The sequence below is a fragment of the Lissotriton helveticus genome, chromosome 4_1 (assembly GCF_964261635.1).
Source record: "Lissotriton helveticus chromosome 4_1, aLisHel1.1, whole genome shotgun sequence".
In the NCBI taxonomy this organism is placed as follows: domain Eukaryota; kingdom Metazoa; phylum Chordata; class Amphibia; order Caudata; family Salamandridae; genus Lissotriton; species Lissotriton helveticus.
In genome coordinates, this window is record NC_136063.1 from 1,925,171,949 (window position 1) to 1,925,181,240 (window position 9,292).

Consider the following 9,292-nt stretch of genomic DNA (forward strand, 5'->3'; position numbering starts at 1 on the left):
ATGAAAACAGAAATTTGTATTTAAAGTTCTATTTTGGAATGATGTGTGGGCCTTTACAGAAACTGAAAAACATGAAAAAATGGCTGGTGTTTATCTTTGAGAAAGGTGGCATCCCTATAGAGGTATCACATACCTTGACACACCGCCTTGCTGCACTGCTCCAAGGAACCTAAGTCCTCTGCTGCACCCTTGTACACAATGTAGGGTCACTTTATGCTCAGGGTTATTTCCCAGTTAAATGGCCAGCACTCTAGACTGTTTTTAGAATGTGTTGCCACTGAATTTTTTGCAATTGTTATGCACTGTATTGACAGCATCATGAAGAAGTAAGAGTAGAACTGCACTCTGTTTTGGGTCACGTATATGAAGTCTTGTGCCAATCGTGGCATTATGGCTCAGTCTATAAGCCTCATGCCCTCCCTTACGCAGGGCTTAACCGGTGTGTTACTAATTGCTGGGACGCCGATGCAGCAGATTGATTTTGGCTCCACATCTGCCTCTTGGGGACCAGCACCCATTGGTCTCAGTCATTATTGGCCTTCTCCTTTCTTGCATGCCTTTTGTGTTCTTTTCATATAGCAACGGGGGGGTGCGGGCCTTGTCCATATCGCCCAGAATTTCCTTCTTCTTTATTGGGAAATATCCAGCTAGGGAATGTTGGAGATTTGTTTTCCGGGAGGGTGGGCTCCTGGTGGTGATGACAGGGCTTCTTTTGCCTATAGTGCTTTTAAAAGCAGGCGTCTTGTGACGGGGCTCTTCTTTCCGGTATGGGGTTACAGGGAGGGAGTGATACGACTTGAGGATAATGGCTCGGTGGGGGTATCATTGAGCCGGGTCCTTAAAATCCATCCCATGGTTTCTATCGCGTCCTGGAACGTTAAGGGCATGAACTCACCCCAGAAGCGGCAAAAAGTCTGTAAATACTTCAATGATCATCAGTTTGAGGTGGTGGCTCTACAAGAGATGCACTTTACAATGTCTGAGGAAACTCGGCTACGCCACAAATCATACCCCTTAATTTATAAATCGTCGGCAAGCACCAAACACAAAGGAGTGGCCTTTCTCTGTACGTCCACAGCCAAATTTCAGCCTAAAGCGGTAAAGACCGATTGGGAGGGTAGAGTATAATGGTAAGGGGGAGATTGCAGGGTGCTATTTGCACATTTATTTCCCTTTACGCACCCAATTCGGGACAGGTGGCGTTCCTTTCCAACACACTAGATTTAATTGGAGGCTTTGCGGAGGAGCCAGTGATCCTCATGGGAGACTTCAACTTAACATGGCACAAATCTCTAGATAGTTCCCATTCCCATAGGGCTCCTCTCAGTTGCTTTCCCAAAGGGGTTAAATAGAAAATACACTTGCTGGGACTCTGAGATGCTTGGCGGTCACTATACCCTACCTCCAAATACTATACATATTTCTCTCATGTCCATCCCTCCTATTCCAGGATTGACTACATTCTCATTAGTAAGGCACTCATGGGACCCCTGAAGGTGGCCCAGATCTTGCCAATACCTGTATCAGATCATAGTCTCATCCATTAGTCTAGCATGGGGGGACATAAGTTGGGCACTTCTAGGTGGTACTTTTCGATCACTGGAGAAAAGACCCTACGCGATGAGCTGAGGATCTCTATCACCAAATACTTTAGTCTTAACACTCCCCAGGCCACTACCCCACAGAACAACTGGGACGCCTTCAGGACGGTACTGAGGGGAAAATGCATCCAACTTAATGCGGTTGTGAATAGGCAAAGAGTGAAGGAACGTTTATCGCTCGAAAAAGAACTCGAGCTTGTAGATAAAGCGCATAGGGAAACTCCCACTCGAGTGCTACAGCGACAGTTTACGGCGTTAAGGGGCAAACTAAGTGCTATTTACAATAATAGAGCCGAATATACAATGCTGAAACTGCAGCAGACATCCTACACTCAGGGGATAAAGTGGGACCCCACTTAGCATGACAGCTAAGGGTGAAGAGGGAGCGGGAATTTATTGGTAGTATCTTAGATGGGTCGAGTCATCTCACTCACGGGGATGACATTAAAGCCAATATCTTTGGCAACTTTTATGGGCAACTCTTTTTCGGTGTTCCCCGATACACTCCTACAACAGCAATACCTAGACACCGTAGATCTCCCACACATCCCCGGGGCACTTGCAGAGCCTCTGAGCCTCTGGAGGCTCCCATTACAGCTGAGGAGGTTGGGCAGGCCATTGCTAAACTCAAATTGCATAAGGCTCTGGGCCCTGATGCCCTTACGGCACAATTTTTTAAATGCTTTGCCTACGAGCTAATCCCTCTTCTCACCGAGCCGTTCAATGCCATAGCAATAGACTCTAAGGTCTCAGACTCCATGGCCGAGGAGGTAATATCTGTTATTCCAAAGCACAGGAAAAATCCCCAGTTGTGCGCTTCCTACCGACCCATAGACCTTCTTAACCTTGATGCGAATCTGTAGTCCGCGATCCTAGCCGCTAGACTTGAGGATCTGAAGCCTACACTGATCCACCCTGATCAATCTGGGTTTATAAAGGGACAACAGACGCATGATACACATCTGCGGCACTATACACCTTATTGAGAAAGTGTCTAAATTCAGACTCCCTGTAATCCTAGTGGGCCTTGACACCAAGAAGGCCTTTGACAGGGTAGATTGGTCGTTTATTTTTCTCACGCTGCGGAAATATGGCTTTGGAGACAGGTTCCTTAACATGATTTGGGCCAACTATCATTCTCCCCAATCTCAGGTGCTGGTCAATGGTTTCTCGTCGCTCCCCTTCACTCTTAGCAGAGGAACAAAACAGGGTTGCCAGCTCTCCCCCTTTCTAGTTGCCCTCAGTATTGAACACTTGGTTGTTAAATTCCGCGCCAACGAGAGATCCGAGGCTTACGCTTCAGAGGTACGGAACACAAAGCGTCCCTCTTCACGGATGACATCTTGCTCTCCCTCATGGAGCCAGCCTCCTCCCTCCGGGCGGGGCAGGAGGAACTGCAGAGCTTTGAACTAGCTGCTGGTTTTAAAGTTAATTTATCCAAATCCTCCATACTAAACTTCACACTCTCTGACGCGGAGGCAGCGAGATTGCAGGGTCAAACGACCTTTCAATGGGTTAAACGCTCCCATTTATACCTGGGTGTCCAGCTTACCCCCAAACTTAAAAACCTATGCTAGGCTAATTACCCCCCTCTGGAGACACAACTTCAACAGGCTTTTAAGAGATGGAAACCTCTCTATATCTCCTGGCTTGGGTGGATCAATGCCTTCAAAAGGATTGTCTTGCCAAAGGTTCTTTATTTATTTCAGGCTCTTCTCATTGAACTTGACCGTGGTCTTCCACTGGGCCTGCGCTCACTCATCACTAGATTCATTTGGCATGGGGGAGGGGGGCGCCTCCTATTTCATGTCCTGAGACGCCCACGGAAAGACGGGGGGCTAGGACTGCCAGACTTTCAGTTATATTTCCAGGCCGGACAACTGCGGGTGGTGATGGAATGGACCGTTAGAGAGTGCGATAAGCACTGGCTCCACATGGACAGAGCAATCATGGGGCAAACGATATGGGACAAGCTGACAAATGCATAACTAAGCACGCCCACATGTACCACACTCACAGACTGGGACCAAGTCACGAGGAGGGAGGGTTGGACATCTTTCCCCTCGCCATACACCCCAATTCACTTTAATCCGGCATTCTCGCCAGCACTGCGCGAAGGACCCTTTGACTGTTGGAGGGAGGTTGTTTAAAACTTTCAGACTTATTCCACAACTTCGATATGTTGACATTCGAGAGCTGCAAAAGGGAATTCCAGGTGGCACACAGCGAACATTATCATTATCTCCAACTTAAGCATTGGGCCACATTACCACACATAAGAGAAGCAGCCACCAGGGATCTCACAACCATGGAGAGATTGGTTCTAAAAGCGGGTACCATGAAGGGGCAATCTCCTTACTATATGCCATACTATTAGCTACTGTACGCACCCCAAGACGCGCTACATGTCCTTTTGGGAACAGGAGCTGGGAAGGGGGTCTCTGACGAGGAATGGAATCTGGGGCGATATTACTAAGCATAACCACTCTGTTCGGGGGGGTTCATTTTGTTTCTTTCTCTGTTTAAGGGGTTACCCTTAAAGTTGATTGTTTAAAATCAGACATTCTCTTCTTTGGCTGCAGCGGGGGTGTAACAGACCTTGCGATACGTGAATCTGGACTATAATTAGCCGTATGCCTAGACCAAGGGTCCTGCGCACTCTCCGGTATGCTTGTTGTAACATTTGCTCATGACGCTGTATAATAATAATTTTGACCCAAAAAAATATCTTGGGCTGTCTTGCCAGCTCTGCCCAAAGTACGGACATTTAGGCACTAGTTCTGTCCAGATTGGACTATGGGAATATTGTCCATCTAGGGATCAAGTAGAGCCTACTTAGGTGGCTGCAGATGGTGGAAAACGTGGCAGCCAAACTTTCACTCCATGACGAAGCTCTCTTCAACTGCCAATCTACTTCGAGAATTGCATTGGCTTCCTATTATGTGCTTTGTTCAACTCAAAGCACTATGTTATGTGCATAAATGTCTCTCTAATTCTGGTCCGATTTATCTTAGATCTCTAGTGTCTTCTAATACGCCAGCCAATCTTTGCGGTCAAGAAATCTAGGCTTGGCTCTGGTTCCCAGAATCAAGAGGTCACGGCAAGGAGGTCGAGCCTTTTATTTCCTGGGAACAAAGCTTTGGAATTCCTTCCCTCTGATCCGATGTCTTGCCGTTCCCTTCTGAAGTTAAAAACCTGGCTATTATAACTGTTTGGAATAGGAATTATTTCTTTTAGAGTGTTTACGGATCCATTTAGTTGACAAAGCTCTGGGAAACCCTTTCTAGGTAGTCATGCCCTATATAAATTGTATTAACATAACATAACATTCATATCATCGTCCACCATCCCTTTTCTTGGGAGTTCGACTAGTCCTACGGCTTCTTTACTGGACGGGACTGTCCCGCCCTCCAGGTTGCGGCGCCTATCGCTGGTTGCATTTTGTAGCATAGTTCTCTTAATCTCTCATGCTGTCCCCTCATCTCCCACCGATTCCTGCTTGTTATTAGGTCTCGCCTAGCATTGCAGAGCGCGTGCCTGCTCGCTCTGCGAGACATATTGTGGTAGAGGAGATTTCAGAAGGGGACTTGAAGCCCCGCCCATTATTTTTACTGGCTGGCGTCATCGTTTGTGCTAAATGATGGCCTCCGATTTAAAATGAGGCTTCTTTGTTACTGCCCTGTCTCCTCTTGGGACGGCCCATCCGGACTGGATTGTTTGCTTAACGGCTGTCGTGAGGGCATTTCTTATCTAAAGGAGGTGTGTAGTGACGGATCATGTTTCCAAGCCTTGTTTTTTGAGCTTGTTTCACTTGCCTTTGGCAAGGGCTCCATAAGTTGGTAACCACTTTTTTTTTTGTTATTTGAAGCGCGGTCCTCTTTCACTTTGGGAACCGGCTTTTTCATTTAATTATTTAGCAGTGCGATTTACTTTCAATGCGCTGGTTTTCTTTCGGCTTTGGCAATGACAACAGCATTTTTTTCTTGCCAGCTGCAGTGCTCGCTGCATGTGCGCTTGTTTATTTGATTATTTAGCCGCACGATTTGCTTTCACCATGCTCGTTTTCTTTCGGCTTTGGAAACTGTGCCTCTGTCTTTTCCTATTACATCTGTTTCCTTCCGGGCGCCTAGCGGCGTAACTATGTTTAGTGCAGTACGGGCAGTGGCACCAGGGTCCTGGTACTAGAGCAGCCCACTGCATCCCAAATTATGGCTGCCTATTGCTACCTAACTAGCACGAGGCGGGCGCAGTTCCTTTGTATGCATTAGGGCGCGTGACAGTCTTGCTATGCCATGGGTTTCGAGTAGGATGTTAGGACATTGGTGTACAAGCCACGTGTGCATCGTCCATCAGCCGTCTTGTTTATATACGCACTGCTGCAGGTCAACTTACTTTTATGGCTCAATCCCAAAGTCTAATTCTGAAAATCATGTAGGTTGAAGTTAAGTATCGATATCAGACCTGGATTTTCCCCATTTAAAGTGATAGGCCACTTTGCATATTTTTAGCTAGGTAGATTAAACTACACGGAAATTGTATGCAGTTTTGGAAACTTAAAAAAAATACAAATCTGGGAGAGGCACGCTTTATAACTGCATTCGAGGCGACTGAAAGGAGATACAAAATTTCCAATATGTAAATCAGAACAAAGATTGACCCCCCCACCACCACCCCTACACCCCACGGTTCGAACCATGTGTTGCAATAAAAGGCAGTTTTTTGGTTTTATTTGAAATTTTCACATTTAGGTCTGAATGCAGCAGCCAATGAATTGCACGTAGAAAATCAGTTTGAAACCCTGCCACATTTAACACTCCAGGGTGGGCATACCACGGGCTCAAGCGCAGACACACTGTTTGTCCCTACTGTTCAGAAACCAATCTTCCTACTGCGTGAATTACATGCGGAGTTGAAGGTTTACTTTTAATCAGTGCTTTAAATGGGCAGGTACTCACCGGTACTGAGTACAGGCACTTCTTCATTTTCTCCCCTTGAGTACCGGCACTTTTTTCTAGAATAAAGAGAGTACCGGTACTCATGGGGATCTGACTTTAACCGAGGCAGCGTGCTCCCTTTATCCCTCAAGTTATACCACGGCTGCACCTTTCAAGCACTGCGCGGAATCAATCACAGGAGCTCGTTACCAGGACACAGCGTGAGCTGCTTTGTAAATCAGAGCAGGGGTGTGTCTGCTGAGTCATTTGCTTATCCAAAGATCTTTCACAATGGGCGCTAAGAGGGGGCTGTAAAATCTAATGGGTGGTGGTGGGAGGCACTATTCAGGACATAACAAAAGAACGTATGGGAAGGCTTTTACAGTCGCCACGCATCTGAATGGTTTTCTTGCACACTTCCACTTCCACACTCGCCGATTCCTATTTCATCGACCTTGGACAGACCTTAAGACCAATCAAAAATGTGGAGATTGGCACCTGGTTCCCCAGTACAGACGTTGTCAGCTCTGGCCCTAACTCCGGTTTACAAATGTTCCAGGAGAGACTTGTTTATTTTTTTTATGCGTTTTTATATAGCACGGACTTTACCCGAAGGTGTCAGAGCGCTTCACAATAGGAACAGTAATGATACATGAGGAGAAAATTACAAGTGAACAAATTACAAAGGCAAACGTTAAGTTACGAGGCAAAAGTGACAATTGTGAGCAAACAAAATACAAGAGGTAGCAAACGATACATTACAGGAGGAAAAAGTGATATGTGCGCAGGTTACAAAATCGTACAAAATACAAGTAGAGGTATAGTACTGTAATAAATGGCAGACACTCCAGCACAAGAACAAACGTTACATGAGGCAATGGTGGCACTTGCGCAAGTATCTAAGCAAACAAAATGTAAGAGGTAGCAAACAGTGAGTTACAAGAGAAAAGTGGCGTGTGTATGTTACAAAAGAGTACCAGTACTGGCCAGATGGCTCAGTGGACTGTAGGCCACCGGTTCGATTTAAGGCAGGCTGAAGCAGCATGTAATCCTTAGGCGGTTGATAAAATGCATGCAGATTTCGTGCATACAACTATGGCACGGTCAAAAAGCTAACCCCGCCCCTTGTTCCCCCTTAGCCCCACCCTAAACTCCGCCCACTGCTCCTTTTGGTGAGTACCTGCACTTATTTTTTTCCATTTAAAGCACTGCTTTTAATACATATGCCCAGCGTGTGTCCAGTATGCATCAAGTCTGTCGGTATGGTGCCAACATGCGTACAGCAGCACCTGAAGGTGCACCCGGTGTCTACAAAGGTACATGTAAGATGTGCACCGTGTGTACAGACGTCAATAGACAGCCCTCAACGTGTACAGATTCAGGGGTGTGGCAGGTGGTGCGTACAGAGGTGGGCAGGACGCACACGATATATACAGAGGTAGGTGTGGCTGGTATGCATGATGCCCTAGGCGCCTACGGATGCAAACAGGGTGCACTTGGCTTGTACAGGCTCAAGAATGATGCAGACAATGTTTACAGAGGCAGGTAGGCAGGTTGCACATTGTGTACAGACAGAGGCAGGTGTCGGGCACCTGTTATGCACAAAGAGATGTGTGTATGCTAAACATTATGTGTATAGTTGTAAACATGAGGCATGCGGTGGGTGCACACACTATGTAATGATGTAGGTAGGTCGAACACACACTCTGCATAGAGTAGGCGCGGAGCACACAGCGTGCACAGTGCTTAATTTGTAAAACAATAAGTGTCAGGGCCCTGGTGAGGAGGCCACTGCAAATTGCACCACCAATTGCCCCTGCCAGCGCTGCCAATAAAAGCACCAGCACAACTGTGTGAAGAACAGCTGCTGTTGTGCGTTTTATTGACAACTCCCGTTTCTACCACTGAGATAAAATACAGCTGGTGCATGGGTCCCTTCATTTTGTGACAAACGATGTCTGCTTTCAGGTGAAGTTGCTGTCCATTCAGTATTCTGAGGTGCTTTCATCTGCGCCACTCGGGGTGTTTACTCTTTCACCTAATACAGGGGTGCCCAAACCAGTCCTGGCGGGCCGTATCCATGCCAGATTTTTGGGATATCCCTATCTGGGGATCACGGTTCGATCCCCGGCACCGGCGGCAGATTAGCCCAGCACCACGTGACTCTGGGAAATAGCTGGCGCCGCGGCTAGGGAGGCTGACTCCGGAATCTGGAGATCACGGTTCGATCCCCGGCACCGGCGGCAGATTAGCCCAGCACCAGGTGACTCTGGGAAATAGCTGGCGCCGCGGCTAGGGCGGCTGACTCCGGAATCTGGAGATTTTTTTTATTTAAGGTTTTTGTAGAGCGCGTAGTAACCCTCGAGCATCCCAGAGATCAGGGTTCGATCCCCGGCACCGGCCGCAGATTAGCCCAGCACCACGTGACTCTGGGAAATAGCTGGCGCCGCGGCTAGGGCGGCTGACTCCGGAATCTGGGGATCACGGTTCGATCCCCGGCACCGGCGGCAGATTAGCCCAGCACCATGTGACTCTGGGCAATAGCTTGCTTAATCTTCCCAACGGCCCCTAGCGCCTAGAGACCCTTACGGGTGATTGTGCGCCTTACAAATGTGGATTATTATTATTATTATTATTATTTGGGCCGATTCCGATCCGGTTCGTAAAAGCACATCTGCCCGAATCTGTCGGACAACCACGTACGCCCGGGAGAGGACTGCCCGGGACCCGTGGAGCCCGTCCTGGTCACTCTGACCT